Raw genomic sequence first — 25458 nt, forward strand, 5'->3', positions numbered from 1 at the left:
CAGGCGATTGAGCAATGGTTTTACCACCCCCTGACCTCCCAGCTAAACACAGCAATGCAGCTGCTCTGGGCTGTACTCATGCTGTGGCTGCGAAGCTTGCTTCATGGCAGCGGCAAAAGTTAAACAGCATGTCACATTTGGCAGGCGGTATTGTAGGCAAACATGATCCATTCGACTGAATGGGGCTAAGCTGCAGCTGTACTGCGACTGCTTGCAATGCATGCAGATACGATGTGGTGGTTCAGCATTTTGAGGGTTAAGCAGGCAGTTAAGAGGCAACATTTCACCTTCTCATAGCTTGTCAAACACCCTCTAATAAGTGATCCAGTAAGGATTGCTTTTCAGAGGGGCTGCAGTTGTATAGTTGTGACCAAGCCCAAAGAGTGCTTACACGCGGATGTCGCACTGCTAGTTGCTCAGATTATCTCTGTTTTTAAAAGTATGGCCTTTATGGCCTTAGTAGGATCGTCCAATACTTCTGAATGTGTCAGATACTGTACCTGGTTCCCTGCTGAATTCCCTGGTTCCAGCTGGCATCCAATGGCCCCTGGACACTGCTGTGTCTTGTAGTGATTGTGACAATATAGAGCACAGGTGGGGAACATTGGTCACCCCATAATTTGAAGCACCTAAATGGCAGGATCCCCAGGTAATACTTTAAAGGGGTTGTAAACCTTCGAGGTTTTTTACCTCAATGCATTCTATGCCCCCTGACCTCCCAGCTAAACACAGCAATGCAGCTGCTCTGGGCTGTACTCATGCTGTGGCTGCGAAGCTTGCTTCATGGCAGCGGCAAAAGTTAAACAGCATGTCACATTTGGCAGGCGGTATTGTAGGCAAACATGATCCATTCGACTGAATGGGGCTAAGCTGCAGCTGTACTGCGACTGCTTGCAATGCATGTAGATACGATGTGGTGGTTCAGCATTTTGAGGGTTAAGCAGGCAGTGAAGAGGCAACATTTCACCTTCTCATAGCTACTGAATGTGTCAGATACTGTACCTGGTTCCCTGCTGAATTCCCTGGTTCCAGCTGGCATCCAATGGCCCCTGGACACTGCTGTGTCTTGTAGTGATTGTGACAATATAGAGCACCTAAATGGCAGGATCCCCAGGTAATACTTTAAAGGGGTTGTAAACCTTCGAGGTTTTTTACCTCAATGCATTCTATGCATTGAGGTGAAAAACCTCCTGTAATGCTGCAGCCCCCCGAGCCCCCATTTTACTTACCTGTACCCAGGGGCGGACTGACCATTTGGCCACTCGGGCACTGCCCGAGGGCCCTGGCTACTAGGGGGCCTCATCAGGGTTGCCCGCCTCAGTAAAACCAGGGACAGTATGTAAAAATCTGTGTTTTGTTTTTTTACATCTGTCTCTGAAATGTCCCTTACTAACATCCTTTTGGTCTAAAAATCCTGAGATTATAGCTGCCCCGCCTCTCCAGTACCTTCTCAGCCAATAGAAACATGTCTGTGTATACTGTGTGTACATGTATGTGTATACTGTGTGGCCCGATAATCTGATTGCCCGGGGGCCCCATGAGTTGTCAGTCCGCCCCTGCCTGTACCCCCTCTATCTCGTCCCGGGAACGAGCACACCAGCAAAAGCTGGTGTCTCAGGTCCTGATTGGATGGATTGATAGCAGGGCAGCCATTGGCTCCCACTGCTGTCAATGAATTCCAATGACTGGAATTGACTACATTCAGCTTCTATGGACACCGAATTAATGACTTGGGAGAGCGCTCGCAAGGTAACCCCCTCAGGAGATCGCTTCTCCTAGGGAGTTAGTTAATGCGGGGAGGAGTCGTGACAGCCGCCGAGGGACCCCAGAAGAGGGGCCACTCTGTGCAAAACGAGCTGCACAGTGGAGGTAAGTATGATATGTATGTTGTTAAAAAAAAAAAAAATGATTTTAATACATACTTACTTTTTACATATTTAAAAATTTGAAATTGACATTAAAGCGTTTGTTACCCCAACACTTCATATTCCTGATATTTGTCTGATGTACCATGTACTTGTATGAGGAAGCATCCTGTTCTCTTTGTATTGCTTCCTTTATGTGAAATCCCTGGGGTTCCTGGCAGTCCCTCTGCTTTCCTATTAAAAACTGACCATGCTAAGCAGGAGAACACACTGTGGTCAGTTCTCTAGCTATGCTGGGAACCCAGTGTACTCTCCTCCAATGATCAGACTTGTCCTGACACAACCATTTACTGGAAAGCTCAGTGTGCTGCTGCTTCTCCTCCCCCTAGCTCTTCTGCAGCTGAGAACAGATGGAATGTGATCACTTATAGAAAAAGGGAAAAGGGTATTTATAATTTTGTGTCTATATATATACAAAAGTGTTTTGCCTTTAATTTATATTTTAAACTGAATGGGTTGTTTTACAAGGTGATTATTTACAATCACTTTAAGTTACAGCTTATATGCTGCTCATGATTGGGTTTTCTTTAAGGCTGTATGTTTTAAAGTGTGCTGCAGTTGCTTTACAACTCTCATCTATGCCATAAACTACGCTTAGTATACTGGCCATGCCCTGCTCATAGTGAGATTCTATAACCTTGCACCTAGAAATTCTCCCAATGTAGGTGAAAGGTGTCTACTAGGTGTGGGTGAAGGAAGTGTCATAACAAACTGACACTTCTTTATTAGTTTGGGTGTCATTTTTCTAGTACCAGTTTATGGAAAATAGAATGTAAGTCATGTTGCATTATAAGCCATTCATGGTATACTTATTGTAGTTGGTATTTTTAAGTGGAGGGCCAACCAAAAAAAAAAAAAAATTACATAAAAATGTCCATAAAAATCAGAAAAAAAAAAAATGAAAAAAAAATGTTTTTTTAACCACTTGGGTACCGCGCTATTGCCGAATGACGGCATTAGCGCGGACCTAGATTGCCGGGACTACGTCTATTGACGTCGTCCCGGTTACGAGCGGCCTGCGCGCCCCCTGAGGGGCGCGCGCGGCGCGCTCTGTGATCGGCGAGTCCGTGAGACTCGCCTGATCACCGATCCGTGTAAGGGGTCGATCCCGACCCCTTATCACGTGATCAGCTGTCAGCCAATGACAGCTGATCATGTGATAAAACGGAGCCGGTAATCGGCTAGTATTCCTCCTCGCGCTGACAGCGCGAGGAGAAAAAAAAAAAGCCGATCGCCGGCGGCCGTGTTCGGGACATCAGTCCCGATCACGGCCAACAATTCAAGCGGACACCTGCCCCCTGCCAGTGCCCACCTGCCACCCGCAGTGCCATCCTGAAATAAAGTAAGTGCCCCCCTGTCAGTGCCACCCAGCAGTGCCCATAGTGCCCACAGTGCCACCCAGCAGTGCCCACAGTGCCACCCAGCAGTGCCCACAGTGCCACCCACAGTGCCACCCACAGTGCCACCCACAGTGCCACCCAAAATCTGCCTCAAAGGTGCTGCACCCCAGTGCCGCCCATCAGTGCCCAGCAGTGCCGCCCATCAGTGCCCAGCAGTGCCGCCCATCAGTGCCCAGCAGTGCCACCTATTAGAGCCACCTATCAGTGCCACCTATCAGTGCCCATCAGTCCCATCTATCTGTGGTACCTATCAGTGCCCATCCGTGCCACCCATCCGTGCCACTTATCCGTGCCACCCATCCGTGCCATCTTATCTGTGCCCATCTTTGCCCATCAGTGCCGCCTTATCTGTGCCCATCGGTGCCGCCTTATCTGTGCCTATTAGTGCCGCCTTAACTATGCCTATCAGTGCCCACCAGTGCAGCCTATCAGTGCCCACCAATGCAGCCCATCAGTGCCCACCAATGCAGCCCATCAGTGCCCACCAATGCAGCCATCAGTGCCGCCTAATCAGCGCACTTCAATGAAGGAGAAAAATGACCCGTTTGCAAAATTTTATAACAAACTATTAAAACATGATTTTTTTTTTTTTTTTTTTTGCATCTTTTTTTGTTTGTTTAGCAAAAAATAAAACTCCGAGCTGTAACTAAATACCACCAAAAGAAAGCTCTATTTGTGGGAAAAAAATGATAAAAATTTCATTTGGGTACAGTGTTGTATGCCCGCGCAATTGTCATTCAAAGTGCATCAGCGCTGAAAGCTGAAAATTGGTCTGGGACTGAGGGGGGTTTAAGTGCCCAGTAAGCAAGTGGTTAACTTACCAGAAATGCCTGTTGCTAGGCAGATCGTCCTAATCTGCCACTTTCTGCACCGCGGTGATTTTCAGTCTTCTCCTCCTCACATTGTCTTCTGGGTAAGGTGGCGTGGTGTGTCCTGGGAACTGTTTGACCCAGAACACAGCCGGCCATTCACAAAGCACTGATGTGCAGTAGGAAACGGGCAGTGAAGTCGCAAGGCTCCACTGCCCGTTTCCCTTAGTTGAAATAGTGGAGCCGAGACCTGAGAGCCAAGGGACAGGTCGGCCTCGGGCGGCCGACATCGCGGACAGCCTGGACAGCTAAGTGTGCTAATTAAAAGTCAGCAGCTACAGTGTTTGTAGCTGATGACTTTAAAAAAAAAAATTTTTTAGATGGCCCACCGCTTTAAGAGAAAAAAACTTTTACAAGAGAATTCACTAAACTGGTACAGTGAACTATGGTGTTTCTGTTATGATTTCATTGAAACCATCATGTACATGAAACTTAGATCCTATCAGTCACTGAATGACAGAATGACATTTTTTCATTAAAGTCTCCATTCATAGACAATACATTGTCATTGTCAATTCCCTTTCCGCATCACTGTTCTATCTTCCTGACACCTCACCTTGACATAGAGACAAAGTATTCTTTAAGCCATATCAACAAAACAAAGCTGTCTTAGATGTTTGAAAGTTATCTCTAATATAATTTTTTTCATGTCAGTAAAACTATGCACATACCAGACACTTTTTGCACATAAAAGGTAATAATTCCTTCCGCCCCCCAATTACAACAAAGGAGTGATTGTAAAGGATCATTTTTTATTATTTAAATAAAATAAAAAGTTATACTTATGTAGCACCCCCCTGGGTATACTGGGAGCAAAGAGGGTACCTCCAGATACAGGGAGGGGACTTACATTCACCCCAGGGCTGAGTCCATGGCTATAATGGGAAGTTAGAACAATATAGGCGCCAGTCACTTTAGATAGTTTTCAATGTTTTAATAAAGAACTTAAAAAAAGTAGTAGTAAAGAGGTTGAGGGGGAGTTGCAGATACCTTTTTGTAGCAGATCACTTACAGACTCTTCAGGATAAAGGACAAAACAGCTTTCTCTTAGCAGAATATTGTATAGCTGGGTGGATCTCTGCCACAGACCTAGCAACCAGTAAGATGTTTGGATAAGTCTCTCTCACAAACTTAGCAGCCAGGAATGTATTACCTTGATTGAATTGTATAACAGCATCACAGTACCAGAACCTTTAAGCCGACCCGGCAGTACTGTGAGGGTAGGTTAGATGTAGGTGCGTACTCCAAGTAAGTCACCAGGCCCTTCTGAAAGACCAGCCTTCATCCTAGCTCTCTCCAGCAAGGGTCCTCCCCTGGATCACCTCGGCTTGGTTCGGCTTGGATCGGCTTCTTCCAAACAGGCAAGACATCCTAAGGACCACCTCAGAAGTAGTAGGCCCCAGACTGGCCTCTGGGCCTACTCGCACAGCTTGCGGCAGCGTAGCCTCCAGGCCTGGAGGGCCACGAGGTCAGGACTAACTAGAGCACATGGCATCTGCCCCATAAATACCCCCTCCCAGAATGCACAGCAGCAGGAACCTCCTACTCGGCTGTTTCTGGAAAAAGAATATTCATTACAGCTTCTCACACTGTCCTGCAGTACCAGTGACACCTACTGGCAACAGTGGGAAATGCACAACACAGTCAAGATTAGAACACAATCAATAAATTATATAGAATCAATCTGGTTACAGCTTAGCCAAAAACTAAATTTACAACATAGCCCCATTTTTGGGAACAAGGTCTACACTTACCTGCTCTGTGCAATGGTTTTGCACAGATAAGCCCTGATCCCCCTTTTCTGGGGTCCTCTGCCGGTGATCCTGGCTCCTCCCCCCTAAGTACCCCCCAAGCAAGCCACTTGCTAGGGGTGCACTCATGCAGGCTCGATCCATAGCTGCACTGTGTGTGTCTATTGGCTCACACAGTGTGTCAGCTCCTAAAAGGCAGAGAATGCATTAAGGTAAAAAAAACCTTTAGCCTTTACAATCACTTTAATTATAGCCTTTTTTTCAGATTTAGATAGAGTGGAGAATTTTTAGAACTTCTGTCCCGTTTTTCTTACTGTTTTGTACCCCTGCTGATAAGGTTCTGTCATTCTAGAAAATACTATCTAAACTAGCATTATCTGCACAAAGTATGCAGTTGCAGTTTGGGTTTCTTCATTACCTTGGTAATGTATCTATAAGCAAGTCCCAAAGATCTGGGTGTGGGCAACAGCATTGCTAAAGTATATCTGAAGCCCCCAGTTGCTGTTAGGCCTGCACTGAGGCCTACAGTTAAACTTTCAGTGATGGTGGGTACAAAACCCCAACAACCGTTCTTCTGGTTCATTATATTTTCAGATTCCACACTCATTTCAGCCCTCAGGTCATGTTGGGAAACACTCACACATTTATGAGAGGCCTCTCCTTTTTCAGTGGTTTCAGGTCTAGCTTGCATGGGGTCCCACCAAACACCTGAGGCCCATGACACATTGGGGCTCAGGTTACCAAGCATGTGCACCCAGAGGAAATTGTCCTACCTGCCAAGCAATTGAAATCACTTTCACAAAAGGGAAACGTATTGACACTCACAGTTCTCAAAAGATATAGGAGACCAAAGTTGCATTACTGTCATTTCCATTCTATGTCATCCTAGGGGCATCCCCCCAAAGAGGAAAGCATGTTGGAACACAGTTCTCTACATGATCTTGTCTCTTCTACATCTCTCTTCCCAAGAACCTCATTGACTCCTCCCATGAGTTCCTTTTATCTCCTACAAAATGTACCTAGCTGAAAGATATTAAAAGATATTGAAAATAAATAGGTCTGTCTCGTGGGTGCCTAAAACACTTTAAACCAAACTAACCCCAACTTTATAAATTGTAGTGGCAGTAATTATCTTGTTTGTGCCATGACTGTGCCAACTAACTGTGCCATTCAGGGGCGGACTGACAACTCATGGGGACCCTGGGCAATAGGAGATTATGGGGCCCCCAGGCAATCAGACATTATGGGGCTACACAGTATACACAAACACACACACACAGTATACAATCACACAGTATACACAGACATGTTTCTATTGGCTGACAAGGTACTGGTGAGGTGGGGCAGCTACAATCTCTGGATTTTTAGACCAAAAGGATGTCAGTAAGGGACATTTCAGAGACAGATGTAAAAAAACACAGATTTGTAATACTTTCCCTGGTTTTACTGAGGCTGGCAAGCCTGATGGGGCCCCCTAGTGGCACGGGGCCCTCGGGCAGTGCCTGAGTGGCCCAATGGTTAGTCCGCCCCTGGTGCCATTGCATCATTCTTTTGTTGTACTCTATTAATATTTACATGAAATGTTGAAGCATACCTATTTGTATTCTTGGTTTCTTATCCAAGTGTCACTAGTTGCATTTTTACTGCCAGAATACATATTAGTCATTGCAAAAATAGGCTTTTGGATTCCATTGTTTTTGTATGAGTAGCTAATAGATTAACAACATAAAGTCAGGCAGTGAATATTGACCTTTTAAAATAGCTCTTTTAAAATAAATTCTTAACGATACTAAACAATTTAGTCTAAAAAAAGCACTAAGCAGTTTCTGGCTGTGTTCCACCATTACACGCGTGCTTCTAAAATACCTTTGCCAGATGAAGCTTTAAAAAAAGTTATAACCCTGTGATTAAAAAATATAGAGAAGAAACTATTTTGTATACTTTACCAAGCACACAATTATGTGGGTTATAGGACTGAAAAGATAGCTCTACCAGTGAAAAGTCATTGCTGTCTAGGAAACTCTTTAAATTTACTAAGGTCGGGAAGTACACCCAACTCACCTTATATAAACTGTATATAAAGAGACAAGTATCTTCTCCCATACACTCTATGGCCAAATGTATGAAGACAACCAAATTATTTAGCTTAGGTGTACAAAGTCAGCTCCATTAGGTCATGGTTTGATGAGTTCGATGTGGAAGTACTTGAACAGCTTGCACAAAGCCCTGACTTCCACCCTACTGTACACCTTGGATGATGTCTTCTCATACAGCATTTTTACTTGACCTCACTGTTGTGTACTGTCTGTGATACCTTTATTCTGCTAAACCCTTGTGTATCAACACTATTTGGACCTAGAAGAAGAGGGTAGAAACCCAAAAGATTTCTCAGAAAAATTAACTGCTAGATGATAAAGTCTCATGGACAATGCTAAATTGTGTACTAATATGGCTACAACTACCTTAAGTTTATTTGATCTCACAAACAAACTTAAAGGATATGTTCACCTTTTGTAACATGTTACATTTTACACCCATATTCAGGGTGTAACATTTTACAGATGCACTGGCCCCCGCTCCCCCCCAACCCCCAGTCTGACATCTAGAGGATCTTCTCCCTCCCGCTAGCTGTCACAATCTTCAAAAAACATGGCCGAGCAGGTCTCCGCACGCCTAGACGCATCATCTATTCACAAGGTTCTATGGATCAGAAAACTAAAACATTCTATGAAAATCAGGTTCTAAAGAGTTAATTGATGTATTTTAGATCCTACTTGCGTATTTCCACTTTTGCAAAAAGTCAAATTTGGAAAATCTCCACTGTATGTTTATTATGTGTTCTCATTTATATAGAATACCTTAAAGCAAAACATTTTACAAAATTTGTCTTACCTTTCAGATGATTCTCAGGAGGATGTGTCTTGCCTGACTGCAAGGATTTTTGAACAATGTCAGACGGAGTCTGTCCTAAGTCTGTCCTCATTAACTTTGAAAGAAGGTTAACATTTAAACCTCTAAATCAGGGATCTCCAAACTACGGCCCTCCGGCTGTTGTGCAACTACACGTCCCATGAGGCATTGTAAAACTCTGACATTCACGGACTTGACTAGGCATGATGGGAATTGTAGTCCCTGAACAACTGGAGGGCCATAGTTTGGAGACAACTGCTCTAAATCTTTGGTAGGACAGAGGGAGGAAGAGGAAGAGGAGAAGACCTAAAACTGGTACACAAAGAATCTGGTACAGAAATGCATACTAACCAATCGGCTTCTAACTTCAGCTTGTTCATGTAAGCTTTGACAATAAAACCTAGGAGCTGATTGGTTACTATGCACAGCTGCACCAGATTCTGTGTTCCCCAATTTTAGTAAATCTCCCCCATTGTGTTTAGATCTAGTTACTATTGATAATAATGGTCTCCATGCACAGTACCAACACACACACACACACACACACACAAAATAGCATATAAAAAAAGGTGCGTTTTTTTAGGATAATGCAATGTGAAAGAGTACATGTTTTTATTCTTAAGATCGATAATGCAGCAAATACTAGCAGATTCACCCATCTTTACTTCTCACATTCAAACTCACTATAGGAAATTGTTGTATTGCAAATCTTACGTAAATGAAATGTCTTGCTGTAATTAATGGCTCACCGTCATATGAACATCTCACTTAAGTTTATTATTAATTTCCAGATTAACTAAATATATTCATATAGTAAACTTGTTTGTAATAGGATTTTATTGCAGGATCAATGAACCAGCGACTGTGAATCATAGTGCAAGATTGCATGCTATTTCCAAGTACGGTAAATGTTCAATGTTTATTTAAATCTAGTTTAACCTTGTCTTTAGTCACACATCTACTTCCCCTTTCAGTTCCTTGGAACACTGCTATAAGGAATGCCTGTACAGTCAGATAACCCAAGGGTATCATTTACTTTAAAGTGGTAATAAACCCAAAAGCAAACATTTTATATATTGTAGCTTACCAATTCTCACATGTAAAGGTTGCATTATTTTACTTTTTTTTTTTTGTAAGCCTTTTTTCCCATTCATTTTCACTCCAGACAGTGACACACTTTCTATCTTAAAGAGGAACTTCAGTCTGCTCACACAATTTGTAATAAAAACATTCTGAAGCTTCCCTCCAACCACTTTGCATATTATTTTATATATACTGTGATTCTGTACTTGCCAAATATGCTGCAGAAATCTCCCTCCACTGAGTCTGGCTGCATCCATTTTACCTGTGGGCAGCTGAAGCTGCTGCCTGTTCACTTCCTGGCTTTACACAGACACATATCTCCAGCTCTGCAGCTCTCATTGGCCCTCTTATGACTCTGCCCCCTCCCTTCCTGGCAAACTCTCATGAGAGTGAGAGAGAGAGAGAGAGAGAGCTGTGCATGATGTGATAAGCCTAGGCTTTTTACCAGACAAGAACCAGCTATATAAGGCATTTACTGGCAAAAAAATAATGGTTTACTATCCAAAGTTAAAACAGCAAGGGCAGAAGACTTAATAGATGGAAAGATAAAAAAATGACTGAAGTTCTGCTTTAAGGGGTCTCCACTCTGGGTAGAGGAACAACATAGACATCTTTAGATGGCAGCATTGTCATTCTGGGTAGTGTTGGACTAACAGATTCCGATATCCCTGAATAACAAAGTAAAGCTGAACTCCAGCTAATGCTTTTTAAGCAGTTATATCAATAGTTTGTATTTCTTTTTCTATAAAGGATTTACATAAACAAATATAACCTGACCATTGTAACACTCTGCTTAGTGTTATTGGTTTGTCTCAGCCCTCTAACTAGCACTTTTGCTGGACAGCTTGGTCTGTTAAAGTGTAACTAAAGGCAAAACTTTTTTTTTGTGGAGTGGAGAAAGATTAAAACATCTCTTAGTTTTTAATGCTGTCTATGTCCCTGTTGGTGAGATTCACCCTCTCTGCTTGTCCTGTTTACTGTTATCAAAACTGAAAGTAAAGGAAAATTTTGGGTTTATACTGGGACCGTAATAGAGGGGAAAGCTTCCAATGGGGACCCTGGTGACACCATGAGATTCCTTCACTTTGAAGGGGCTTCCTGTTTGGCTTTGGGACAGGACGTAAAGGGAAATCTCCAAAATGGGACACAGATGGTGAAAAAAAACTGATAGGTCTGACCCTGTCATGGAAGGAGATTAATATAAAATAGAATAATTAGAGGTAATCTTACCTAGGATAAACCCCCCAAAACCACTCTCAAAAGTACTTACATTGTGTGTCTATGCAGTAGCAAAGTGCCAACATGGATCAGAAAACCCCTAGGGGTATTACTGGTGGGAGCTGAGGTGGTAATGACAGACCGGGACTCAACAAAGATGGTTTCCAAGGAGGAAAATTAAAAAAATAATGGTCAAAAATGACTATGAGTGCTGAGACTGAGAACAAAAGTGAGATTGTAAAATAGATTGGAAACTCATATTATGTGGTACAATGGGTCATATGTCCTAAACTTAGTAAAGGATACGATAATGAGATGCTAATGAGTGTATGGGTAAAGTTAGGTTAGTGAGAGTAGAAGGTAAAAATGATGAAGAGGTGAACTACATAGAAAATTAGGGATGTTAAGAAACCATATTAACCAAGGAAAATAGGTAGAATAGAAGGAAAGTGCAGCATAAAACGTGGGTGAAAAAATTAGGTCAAATTTACCTAATAAATACTTAAATTCTAAATGATCCACAGAGTGTGCAGGTAAAAAGCTGGAACCACCATGTGAGTCAGACTGCCCCAGAATGGCTTATAAGAGCTGGTCTGCCACACCCACCAACATCACGTAGGCATGCACTATGGAGAGTAGGCAACTGCAGCAGGGCAGAAACCCCCCGCAGACAAAACAGTGTCAAAATGTTCTTCCACCTGGCTGCTAGGTGTAAAGGCAATGGAAAGCGGTGGTGCCAAGAGCGTGGCACAGCAGTTCCATGCCATAAGGCGTGATGTCGATGCATAGTACAGGGCAGTCCACCCACCCTGTAGGGAGGGGAGGAAGAAGACCCCAATTACGCCTCGCAGCTCCCAAGGTGATGGAGCAACTGCTCCTATCTGTAACATGTGACACATGCAGCTGCAGGGATACTACTAAATTGTGGGGGTGGGGTGGTAAAGAGACCCCAGCCCATGGGGATTAGCTGCACTTTATGCTGCACTTTCCTTCCATTCCTACCTATTTTCCTTGGTTGATATGGTTTCTTAACATCCCTAATCCCTAAAATTGTAGTTCACCTCTTCATCATTTTTACCTTCTACTCTCACTAACCTAACTTTACCCATACACTCATTAGCATCTCATTATCCTATTTTGTTTTACTAAATTTAGGACATATGACCCATTGTATCACATAATATGAGTTTCCAATCTATTTTACAATCTCACTTTTGTTTTCAGCACTCATAGTCATTTTTGACCATTATTTTCGGACTTTTCCTCCTTGTAAACCATCTTTGTTGAGTCCCGGTCTGTCATTGCCACTAGGGATGAGCTTCGTGTACATCGGCTGTTCGCCCATTCGGCGAATTCTGAACGTTATGGGCCGTTGGCGCCAAATTTGTGTGGCGCTCAAGGCCCACAATGCACTGCGTCATCGCAGTGCATTGCTGGCTCATGATTGGCCAAGCATGCACTGTGACCCCGCATGCTTGGTCAAACACAGCGCCAGCAGCGAGGAGAGCCGTGATTGGCCACAGGCAGGATGCCTGTGGCCAATCATAGCTCAGGCTGTGTAGTACATGCCCCACACTATATAAGGCTGCCAGCGCGGCGGCCTTGTGTAGTGTGTTGGCGTCTGAAGCAGTTAGTGGGTGTTTTGTGTACCTTCAACACAGTATACACCGATCGTTATCGGCCAATTTTCGATCTTGCTCTTCTGTAGTGGTTGTTGTTCGCCCGTTCGGCGAATTCCGAACGTTATGGGCCGTTCGCGCCAAATTTGTGTGGCGCTCACGGCCCACAATGCACTGCGTCATCGCAGTGCATTGCTGGCTCATGATTGGCCAAGCATGCACTGTGACCCGCATGCTTGGCCAATCACAGCGCCAGCAGCGAGGAGAGCCATGATTGGCCACAGGCAGGATGCCTGTGGCCAATCATAGCTCAGGCTGTGTAGTACACGCCCCACACTATATAAGGCCGCCAGCGCGGCGGCCTTGTGTAGTGTGTTGGCGTCTGTAGCAGTTAGTGGGTGTTCTGTGTACCTTCAACACAGTATACACCGATCGTTATCGGGCGATTTTCGATCTTGCTCTTCTGTAGTGGTTGTTGTCTGCGTGCCCTGACCGCAGTATACACCGCTATATTCACCTCACCTATATAGCTAGTGATCTATCTTTTATAATAGAGCTTGCAGTCAGTAGTGTTAGGAGCTTGTGCATGCTGTCTGCGTGCTCTGTACCCAGTACACACCGCTATATCCACCTACATAGCTCTTCTCTATTTGAACCATCTGCCATCTGCAGAAGTTGTTGGAAGTTGTGTGTGCCTCCCCTTTATCTCTGGTGTTCTATAATAAAGGCATCTGCAGGAGTTAGTGGGTGTTTTGTGCCTCCAGCACAATATACACCTGTATCTACCCTTTATTGCTGTTCTCTAATAGAGCCATCTGCAGGGCTTAGTGGGTGTTGTGTGACTCCATTACAGTATACCCCTTTATCTCTGGTGTTCTATAATAAAGGCATCTGCAGGAGTTAGTTGGTTTTGTGTGCCTCCAGCACAATATACACCTGTATCTACCCTTTATTGCTGTTCTCTAATAGAGCCATCTGCAGGGCTTAGTGGGTGTTGTGTGACTCCATTACAGTATACCCCTTTATCTCTGGTGTTCTATAATAAAGGCATCTGCAGGAGTTAGTGGGTGTTGTGTGCCTCCAGCACAATATACACTACCCAACTGCTGTTTTACCCAACTCCCTTCAGGCCATTACCATGTCTGGAAGGCCAGCAAGGAGAGGCAGACAGGCGCAAGCCGATAAAAAAGGGCAAGCAGGCTCTGTGTCTAGAGACAACAGTGCTGGTCGTGGACGTGGTGCATTGTCATCAGCACGTGGCCATGGGACACGCTTGTCCTTCTTTTCGGCAGCTGGACATGTTGAACCGCAACATGCCAACGACTTGGTAGAGTGGATGACCAAGCCCTCTTCATCCTCCTCATCCTCTCTCACCCAGTCTCAGGGTACTAGCAAAGCAGCTGCCAACGCATCGTCTTCCCTCGTCTCAATGTCATCATCAGTGACTCCTTCCCTAGACCCACCACGTCCTCCTGAGGAGTCTCCTGAACTCTTTGAGCAAAGTGTTGGGTACATGCTCCAGGAGGATGCCCAGTGTTTTGTAGGCTCTGATGATGGCACTCAGCTAGAGGAAGGCAGTAGCGTGAATGTAGAGAGAGGGGATGCTCAAGAAGGACAGCAATCTGGCAGTCATGTTCCACAAGCTGCAGCATACTGCCAGGTTTGCTACAGCGATGAAGAGGGAGGGGATGATGAGGGCACTGACTCCACATGGGTGCCTGGTAGGAGAGAGGAGGAGGAGGAGGAGGCACATGTCCAACGAGGCAGGATGCCCTCCGGGGGCCAGCTTAGGGGCAGTACACCGACTGAATCACACCGCAGAGCTCCGCCTGTGCAGGGCGCTGCCTCTGCGCGTTATTCTAAAAGTTCTTTGGTGTAGGCCTTTTTTGAGACGAGTGCATCAGATCGCACCGCTGCTATTTGCAACATATGTCTCAAGCGTATCTCGCGTGGCCAAAACATCAGCCGCTTGGGCACCACATGCTTGACTAGACATATGTTGACCTGCCATGCAGCTCGTTGGCAAGCGTACCGCAAAGACCCACACCAAAGAACAAAGCGGACCTCTCCTTGCTCCTCATCAGCTGGCATCTCCAACCCCACTAGACCTTCAGTCCTCTCTGAAACCTGCTCTGAGAGGAATGAAGGTGTAGAATTAGGTGTGTCACAGCCAAGTGCTTCCGGGCACTCTGCTAGCAGTACACCCACGTCCGATTATAGCAGGCAAATGTCCCTGCCCCAGGTGCTGGACCGGCGAAAGAAGTTCACTCCCAGCCATCCACATGCCCAGCGGTTGAATGCTAGCTTGGCTAAATTGCTAGCACTTCAACTGCTGCCTTTTCAGTTGGTAGACTCGGCCCCCTTCCGTGAGTTTGTACAATGTGCGGTTCCTCATGTGGCAGGTCCCCAAACGCCACTTTTCCTCACGGAAGGCGATTCCGGCTCTCTACCGGCATGTGGAAGGCAATGTCCTTGCCTCGCTGGACAGGGCGGTCAGCGGTAAGGTGCATATTACCGCTGACTCATGGTCCAGCAGGTATGGACAGGGACGTTACCTGTCTTTCACAGCCCATTGGGTCACTCTTCTGGCAGCTGGGAAGGATGCAGGACAAGGTGCAGTAGTGTTGGAGGTTGTTCCGCCACCACGCCTCCAAAATGCTACTATTGGTTGTGACACACCTCTTTCCTCCACCCCCTCCTCTTCTTCTTCCTCCATGGCCTCTTCCAGTGCTCTGTCCGTTCCAGGGGCTACGCAAGTACGCAGGCAAAACGATGCCATGCCGTGCTTGCGCTGGTTTGTTTGGGGGACAGGAGCCACACTGGGGCGGATGTTTTGTCAGCTCTGCAGGGGCAGGCCGAGAGGTGGTTGACGCCACGCCAGATTAAGCCAGGAATGGTGGTTTGCGACAATGGCACCAACCTCCTCTCCGCCCTCCGACAGGGACAACTGACCCATGTGCCCTGTGTAGCTCACGTCCTTAACCTGGTGGTGCAGCGGTTCTTGGGCAGGTACCCGGGCTTACAGGATGTCCTGAAGCAGGCCAGGAAAGTCTGTGTGCATTTCCGCCGATCATTTAATGCCGGCGCTCGGCTAGCTGAGCTCCAAAAGGAGTTGAACCTGCCCAAGAACCGCCTTATATGTGACATGCCCACCAGGTGGAACTCAATGTTGGCCATGCTGCAGCGGCTGCAGACGCATCAGAGGGCCATCAATGAGTACCTGTGCGACTACGGCACCAGGACAGGGTCAGGGGAGCTCGGTTTTTTCTCACCACGCAGTGGGGCATGATCAGGGATGCATGCACTGTCCTGTCACCGTTTGAGGAGGCCACAAGGATGGTGAGCAGTGACAGTGCATGCATCAGTGACACTGTACCTCTTGTCCACCTCTTGGAGCATATGCTGCGTGGAATAATGGACAGGGCACTTGAGGCAGAACAGAGGCAGGAAGAGGAGGACTTCCTTGCCTCTCAAGGCCCTCTTTATCCAGACAGTGTTCCTGCTGTGCCACCCATCACACAGGAAGAGGATGAGGAGGAGGAAGAGGAGGAGGAGGATGATTGTGTCAGCATGGAGGTGGAGGCTGGCACTCAGCATCAGCAGCAGCAGCAGTCTTGTAGGGATGATTTACAGTCCCAAGAAACACGTGGACTTGTACATGGCTGCCTCCCAGCGGATCATGTTGTCCTTAGTGACCCATAGGAGTCCGGACCGAATGCCTCAGCTAACCTACGCTGCATGGCCTCCCTGATCCTGCAAAGCCTGCGGAAGGATCCTCGTATTCTTTGGATCAAGGAGAGGGACCATTACTGGCTGGCCACTCTCCTTGATCCACGGTACAAGGGTAAGGTTGCCGATCTTATCTTGCAATCGCAGAGGGAGCAGAGGATGAGACATCTCCGGGAGGCCTTGCAGAAAGGTCTGTGCAACGCGTTCCCAGAGACTGGGAGGTTACAAACTCCTGGTCCTGGACAACGTGTTGCTGAGGCATCGGTCAGAAGGAGCGGTGGAGAAGGTGGCCGTCTGACTGATGCTTTCAGACAATTTTTTAGTCCACAGCCCCAAGGTATGATCGGTTCCAGCAACCATCGCCAGCGTCTGATTTACATGGTGCAGGAATACCTAGGGGCAAGGTCAGACTTGGACACCTTTCCCACCGAAAATCCTCTGGCTTACTGGGTCTTGAGGATGGATCACTGGCCAGAGCTTGCACAGTATGCAATTGAGCTACTGGCCTGTCCTGCATCCAGCGTTCTTTCGGAACGCACCTTCAGTGCTGCTGGTGGCTTTGTTACTGATCACAGGGTGCGCCTGTCCACCGAATCAGTTGATCGACTGACCTTCATCAAGATGAATCATTCTTGGATCACCCACAGCTACCAAGCACCTGAAGCTGATGTAACTGAATAATTTTTTTGGAAATATCACATCCCTTCAAGACTGCCTATGCTGATGCTGAGTGACTGTCCTGTTATGTTGATTGTCTATCCTCTTTCTCCTCCGCTGATATGTTGGAAGAACATTTCTGGTTCTGGGTGATGCCATCAGCCCAATTTTTCTGCCCCTGTTTAACAGGGGCGTTTAATTACAATTTTTGATGCAATGCTTTGCAGCAGGGCTAATTCCTGCAATAAAAATAGAGTATATGGGAGAGGTTGCAGTGTGGTGGCACCAGCACCAGTGCCTAAGGCCCAATTTTTCTGCCCCTGTTTAACAGGGGCGTTTAAGTACAATTTTTGATGCAATGCTTTGCAGCAGGGCTTATTCCTGCAATAAAACTGTTTAACAGGGACATGTAATTACAATTCTTGATATAATATTTCACAGGAGGGCCTGTTCCTGTGCCCACCCAGAGTAACTGTGAGGACTTATAGTGTTGTGGCACCAGCACCACAACCACCAAAGGTCAATTTTTCTACCACTGTTCAACAATGGCATGTAATTACAATTCTTGATATAATCGTTCACAGCAGGGCGCTCCAGCGCCCACCAAGAGTCACTTTGAGGGCTTACAATGTTGTGGCAAAACCAACACCTTGTTCCGCCATTTCTGCAGAGCATATAGGGCAGGCCCCTACTTTCAAACATCCAACTTACAAACATCTCCTACTTGCAAACGGAAGGAGACAACAGCAAGTGAGATGAAAAAAGATGGACGACAAAACAAATTATACAGGGGTGATAACCCTTCCCTATGGTTTCCAAAAAGCTTAAAAATAGTTTTTTGGACTGGAGCTACACTTTAAAAATGTACCAGTTGAAAATTACAAACAGATTCAACTTAACACAACAAACCTACACAGTCCCTGTCTTGTTTGCACCGCCTGTATACTGCTGTTCTGAGTATATAGGGCCTGGGGGCCACACGCATTTCCTTTTTATGGGTACGGGGTTCCCCTTAATATGCGTACAAGACCCAAAGGGGCTGGTAATGGGCAGGGAGGGCTACCCATGCCATTTTTCTCAATGATTTTCAACCATATTGCAGGAACCAGATATAACATTAAAACCGCAAGCAGTTTTAAATGATGTTATTTCCGTTTAATGTCATTTTGTGCAGGGACTGTTCTAAACACGGGAAACACGTGGCACTTCACAGGCATACTACAGACACCCCCAGGCACGATATTTAAAGGAATATTTCACTTTTTTTTTCACTTTAATCGTCATTAAAATCAGTGCTCCCGCCAAAACGGCCATTTTTAAAAACATTTTAGGCATTGACCCATGTCCCCTGGGGCAGGAGCCAGGTCCCCAAACCCTTTTTAGGACAGTATCTTGCATATTAGCCGTTAAAATTAGCACTTTTAATTTAGAACGTTTGAGTCCCATAGACTTCAATGGGGTTCTAAAGTTCGTACGAATTTGGGGTCCGTTCGAAAGTTCTGGTGCGAACCGAACCGGGGGGTGTTCGGCTCATCCCTGATTGCCACCTCAGCTCCCACCAGTGATACCCCTAGGGGTTTTCTGATCCATGTTGGCACTTTGCTACTGCATAGACACACACAATGTAAGTACTTTTGAGAGTGGTTTTGGGGGGTTTATCCTAGGTAAGATTACTTCTAATTATTCTATTTTATCTTAATCTCCTTCCGTGACAGGGTCGGACCTATCAGTTTTTTTTTCACCATCTGTGTCCCATTTTGGAGATTTCCCTTTACGTCCTGTCCCAAAGCCAAACAGGAAGCCCCTTCAAAGTGAAGGAATCTCATGGTGTCACCAGGGTCCCCATTGGAAGCTTTCCCCTCCGGTTCCAGTATCAACCCAAAATTTTCCTTTACTTTCACTTTTGATAACAGTAAACAGGACAAGCAGAGAGGGTGAATCTCACCAACGGGAACATAGACAGCATTAAAAACTAAGAGGTGTTTTAATCCTTCTCCACTCCACAAAAAATAAATAAAAATGTTTTGTCTTTAGTTACACTTTAACAGACCAAGCTGGCCAGCAAAAGTGCTAGATAGAGGGCTGAGACAAACCAATAACACTAAGCAGAGTGTTACAATGGTCAGGTTATATTTGTTTATGTAAATCCTTTATAGAAAAAGAAATACAAACTATTGATATTGATATACAGGGTCAGACCTTACAGATATTCTTGTTATTATTATACTACAGCATTCAGTTTTCCATGTGCATGCTCCTGAAGAGTGGATAAATCCACGAAATGCATAGAGCTATTATATGCCATATTTTTATGCCAACTATGTTTTATTGATTTAATGATCACTTGTAATATGTGATTTGTATTATTAATGGATCATTGTCATTGCTGTATGTTTATCCTTTGAACATAATATATTGGTTTCCTTGGTGTATTCATGATTACCCTCATGTAACTTATCACGACTTCCAATAAATTCAAACTTTTTACACCTGCCTGCTTCATTTAAAGTCCCAACCCCCAGTCCTCCTGTTTGTTTCAATTAGATAGGGATAGAGGCAATTGACCTTACCCGGTCACCGCCTCATTTAAAGTCCCAACGTTTTTTCATTTCTTCTTATTTATTATATTATAATTTATTATTTCATTTTTCAAACTTTATCATACCCGGGATGTCTATTAGACTCTGGTTTGGACAGATTTAAGTGAGTTATTCCTAAGAATTACAGGACTACAATATAAAAGGCTAAATTTCCATGCAAAATAATTGTACCGCTTTCAGCACCTAAAATCTGAAATAATAATAACCAGGGAGGTTAAATGACAATGTTCAGGGTTTTAATTCCCCTACGGAATGTACGATGGTATTCCAAACTTATCACAAATTGGGCATAGAAATACTGCTCCTTCAAGAAATGCACTTCTCTCGTACCTCAGCCCCCAAATACTTAAATGCCAGATACCCCACATTCTATCTGTCTAATGGTACAGATAAGAAAGGAGGTGTAGCAATTTGTATAGTGAAAAAAGTCCCATTCACTCCTACTACGGTAATAAAAGATAAAGAGGGGAGATACATCATGGTGGTGGGGAAAATCAGTGAACACACAATCGCTCTCATTTCATACTAAGCTCCCAATGTGGATCAAGTAAAATTTTTGGAGAACATGCTTACAGTACTGATGTCTCATGTGCTGGGTCACGTTATAATAGGGGGAGATAGTAATGTGTCTTTGGACCAAGCCTTGGATAGAACTAATGCACACAAACTGATTTTGAAACATGTTCTGAAACAGGGTTGCAAACTAGCTTGGATACTGCACTCCCAAGACCTTATAGATATCTGGAGGGACCTCCACCCCACGACCAGAGATTATACCCATTATTCTCAGGTCCATAAAACGTATTCACAAATTGAGCTATAGATATTTACACTGTCACCACTGCTTCTGTCCATTGACTTGGCCAAAATACTGTCCACCTCGTGGTCTGACCATTCTCCAGTCCAGATTTCATTAACAGATCTGTGGACTAGACTGAAACCCTCAACATGGCGTCTTAATGCCTTGTTTAATGACACTACCATTTATAATGAAATAGAGACTGCCCTACGGCAATATTTTGCTGACAATCATGCAACTGATACCTCCCCTAGTATTAACCGGGCAGCACATAAAGCCACAGTTTGTGGCAAACTAATCCAAATAGCCTCCAGAACCAAACACAGTCATGCACAAATGATACAACAACAAGAGGAGGCGTTACAACGTATAGTGCAAGAGAGAAAGTATAATCCCCAATTAGATTTGAGACATAAAATTGAAGCGGCATGTACGCCATTAAATCTTAGCCGTACCACTAAGGCTGAGAAGTATTTATGTTGGTTTAGGCATTGATTCTATACTTTGGGAGACAAAGCTACTACACTATTGGCTAGAAAACTTATCCCTTGACCATACAGTCCGGCCTTGCCAAGATTACGGATGCAAGATGGGAAATTGACTCAAAACCCCCAATTGATCAATGCAAAATGTTCACATTTTGTTTCTAAACTTTATACGACACTAAATTCATTCCCCACAGCTCAAGTGGATAAATTCTTCCACGATATCCCCCTTCCACAGGTGGCACAGGACCACATAGAGTTCATAGAAAAAAGGGGGAAGAAACACTGTGTACAATGTGTACCTTTGAGTAATAAGTAAAATTTATGAAAAAGCTGAAATTCTCCTGTGTAACACCAATACGGTAAAAAAAAATTAAAAAAGCAAAAATAGAATCGCGCTAAATCTGTGAATTTAAACAAATATAAATATCAACCATGACTTAATAAATGAAACACATCAATAATGAAACCATTCACAGATCTATATGAATAGACTAAGTGAGCAAGTGTGTAAAATTAAGACAGCAGTCTCAAAGCACCAATGTGAAAAGTCTGTGAACCATGAATGAGAAATAATTTAAAAAAGGTGAAAAAATGCAAATAGATTATTATTCAAAGTCCAAACAAATCAAAAAAATTCCCTGTGTAACAGATTCTGAAAGTATAACATCCACCCGTGCAGAACCTAGGAAAAAAGTCCATCCACAAATGAAGCGTATCCTCAATTATTGATGAACCAAAGCTGTGTTATTCCACCACCACTTTAGAGAGAATCACTTCTTATCAGATGTCCGTGATCCCCCATTACAGAGGATCAGGAAAAGCATATAATACAGGCACAGCTGATCTCCACCAGACCCCAAACTCTCTTCCTATCCTTCAAATCTCCTCGTTGGTAATTCAAGCCCATAGAAGGTTACCCGTGGCATATAAAAAACAAAAAATGCTCCGATAGTGTAAAATACCTTTGATTTTATTGGAAAATGAAAAGCAAAGTATTGCACTTACAGTATTCCATCAATTAGAACGCCTATAGTCCGAAAGTGCCGGCCGGCGCGCATTCGGACAAACCCGTCCTGGATATTCGAGCAGTAACACGAGGTGACTGGAACCCTTGGCCTTTAAACTAAGAGTTCACCCAGATATAAAATGCATATATTGCATTAATCATTCAAAATCGGTTGCTTTCTAACTCACATTGGAGGTAGACACGGTGGGATTATTCTAAAACTAATTTCAGTTTAAGTGGCAAAGAGAGGCTCTCCCGTATTTGGGAATTTCTTTAACTCCCTCCCTACATACCCTGTATCAGGCCAACTATCCTCCTTTATATTAGGAAACTGACAGCAGATCTTCTACGCTGGGCCAACAATCCACTGTCGTGGTTTGGTAGACTGTACTCCATAAAGACAAATCTCCTTCCAAGGTTGTTGTACTTGTTTAGAACACTTCCGGTTGCAATCTGCATGTCTAATCTTAATGTACTGCAGAGCAAAATTATAAATTTTATCTGGGGGAACAAAAGCCCCGGAGTGAATAGGTGCACCCTTTATACACCCAAACTGAGAGGTGACCTGGGAGCTACAGACCTTGGCAAATATTTTAAAGCCGCGCAATTAGCTCAACTAATTTATGACCATTCCTTGCAAGCTCAACCATCCCGGATGAAAATTGAATCGTCTCTCCATCGCACCAAACCGATTAGTCATATGATGTGGCTATGAATGAGAGATAGATCAATCATAATTTGCCCCACATTATCCTTTTCTCCAAGCCTATGGGACAGATTGAATAAGCCTCATGCGTTTAGATCTTCTCATGCTCCCTTGGCTCCATTGACTGGTAAACCTGACTTTACCCTGGATCTTAATCCTCAAGGGCTCACGTGGTGGACTAACAAGGGCTTGATATGTATTGCTGACATGTGTGACCACAAAGTTGTCGGAAAATCCGATCGTGCAGAACACGGTGACATAGAACACGTACAACGGGACTATAAAGAGGGTAGTAGCCAATAGCTTTCGTCTTGTAATTTATTCTGAGCATGCGTGGCACTTTGTCAGCTGGAATTGTCTACACACAATTGGAATTTAAACTGATTTTGTTGTCGGAAAATTTTAGATCCTGCTTTCAAACTTTGTGTGTCAGACATTCCAACGGGAAAAGTCAGATGGAGCCCACACACGATTGGATTTTCCGACAACAAGATCCGATCGCACATTTTCCATTGGAAAGTCCGACCGTGTGTACAGGGCATTAGTCGGAAAAATTGTTTTATATGAACCAGTGGAAACAGGGTATAGAGGAAACGGAAATTGATAAATGGTTTAAAATGCCACAATTTGCCTCAAAATCATACATTAATACCTCACTGATCAAGGCGAACTACAAAGTTTTGCTGCAATGGTACCAGTAAGAGTGGCGGTATATGTCCCAGGCACTTCCCCTCTATGTTTTAGGGGATGTGGTGTGGAAGGTAAAGTATACCACATATGGTGGGCATGTCCTAAAGTCAGGCGATTTTGGATTCGCATCACAATTTTATCTTTTCAGCAGGCGCTACTAGGATGCCCAGTGGAGGGAGTGCCAGGACACACGAGGAAACTTATATCATTCACCTTTTTTTTTTTGTAAAAGATTTTTATTTGCCAAATGTTCATACATAGTATTATCAAAAATATCATCATCACTATTATCAACACGGCTAGATACATGTTAAAATATATCCAGATCAATAACATTTGCATATACAATACAGAGTGTTCTTCACCTCCATGTCATGTTTTTTTTTTACATTCGGCTTCTTTTTTTTAATTAGGTCAGAACCAAACCAACTTGAACCAGAAGTACATAAAAAAAAATATGTTTCTATAGATAAGACAATTTTTGTGCATATAGCACTTCATAGTCCCAAGGGAGATGTCTCCCTGCAAACCTTTGCGCTGTGTGCTGTCGTCTAGCTCCCCACAAGATTGCTCCATCTCCAACCTGGTCATATATTACAGCTTATGTAGTTACATATCAGTTTGTAGAGTGTTTTCAGAGTTAAGCCATTTCCCCCACACTATTAAATTTTTTGTTGATCCCCTGGACACATATGTAATTTTATACATGGTAATGTTAGTGTTAACGAACCCCTCCCAAGCATTTAGTGTCAGATGCTCTCTTCTGATCCATTGAAGTGCAATCAGCTTCCTTACATAATAAAACAACAGTCTTAGTAGTGTTCTCATATTATTGCTCATAACCTCATATTCTATGACCCCTAATGCCGCGTACACACGATCACAATTCTCGTCGGAAAAAGCTCTGATGGTTTTCCCGACGAAATTCCGACGGAATTCGGCTCAAGCTGTCTTGCCTACACACGGTCACAACAAATTCCGTTCGTTTATAACGCAGTGGCGTACAACGGGACTAGAAAAAGGAAGTTCAATAGTCAGTAGCCAATAGCTTCTGTGTCGTAGTTGAATCTGAGCATGCGTGATTTTTGGCGTGTCGGAATTGCATACACACGATTGGAATTACCGTTTTTCTGTCGGGAAAATTGAGAACATGCTATCAATTTTTTGCTGCCGGAAATTCGGACAGCTAAATTCCGATGGAGCATACACACAGTCGCATTTTCCGATGAAAAGCTCTCATCTGTCTTTTTCTGGCCGGAATTCCGACTGCGTGTATGCGGCATTACAGTCCAAGAAGTGGACTACATATGTTTGGTATATCCAACGTATCAGCAATGAATTAGGTTACCTGAGACCATAGTGGCCTTATCCTGTCACACTCCCATACCATGTGTATAAAAGAGCCCACTTCTGTCAAGCATCCTTGCGCCCCATTTTATATAACCGTAGAGGGGTATAATACATTTGATGTAAGTACCTAAGTTGTATCAGCTTGTCTCTTGCAGAGATGACTGTAGGTAGGTAGGAGGCAAGAACTCCCTTCCATTGCTCCTCTGTGAGTTCTGGTGTAATCTCCCCCCATTTTCCTTTGAGTTTCTTTTGCCTAGGGTTCACCCTATCCAGTAGCACATTATAATATGTGGATATTCTCTTGGTATGGTCTGGGTCAGCAAGCAATTTTTCTAGTTTAGAGTTTTCCAACTATACTATTCCAGTTCCGAACTGAGCATAAGCAGCATGTTTCAGTCTGGTGAACTGGTATTCCCATGTATCTGGGACATTTTAGTTCCATTTTCAGCTGTATGAAGGATTTTAATTCCCCGTTATCATATAGCTGATGTAGGTATGTGAGTCCAAATTTGGCCCATTTAAAACCATCCTCTAAACAGAAAAATTCCTAAGATGATGGTTGAACCATAAAGGGGCATTAGGGAAGTGGTGAAGAGGGGTGTCCATTATATGTTTTATACAGATTCCCAGTATCCGTTTAGCAGATTTGAGTATCTCA

Source organism: Lithobates pipiens, unplaced genomic scaffold, assembly GCF_037356315.1.
Source record: "Lithobates pipiens isolate NorthernLeopardFrog02 unplaced genomic scaffold, aLitPip1_a1.2 Scaffold_8, whole genome shotgun sequence".
NCBI classification, from domain to species: Eukaryota; Metazoa; Chordata; class Amphibia; order Anura; family Ranidae; genus Lithobates; species Lithobates pipiens.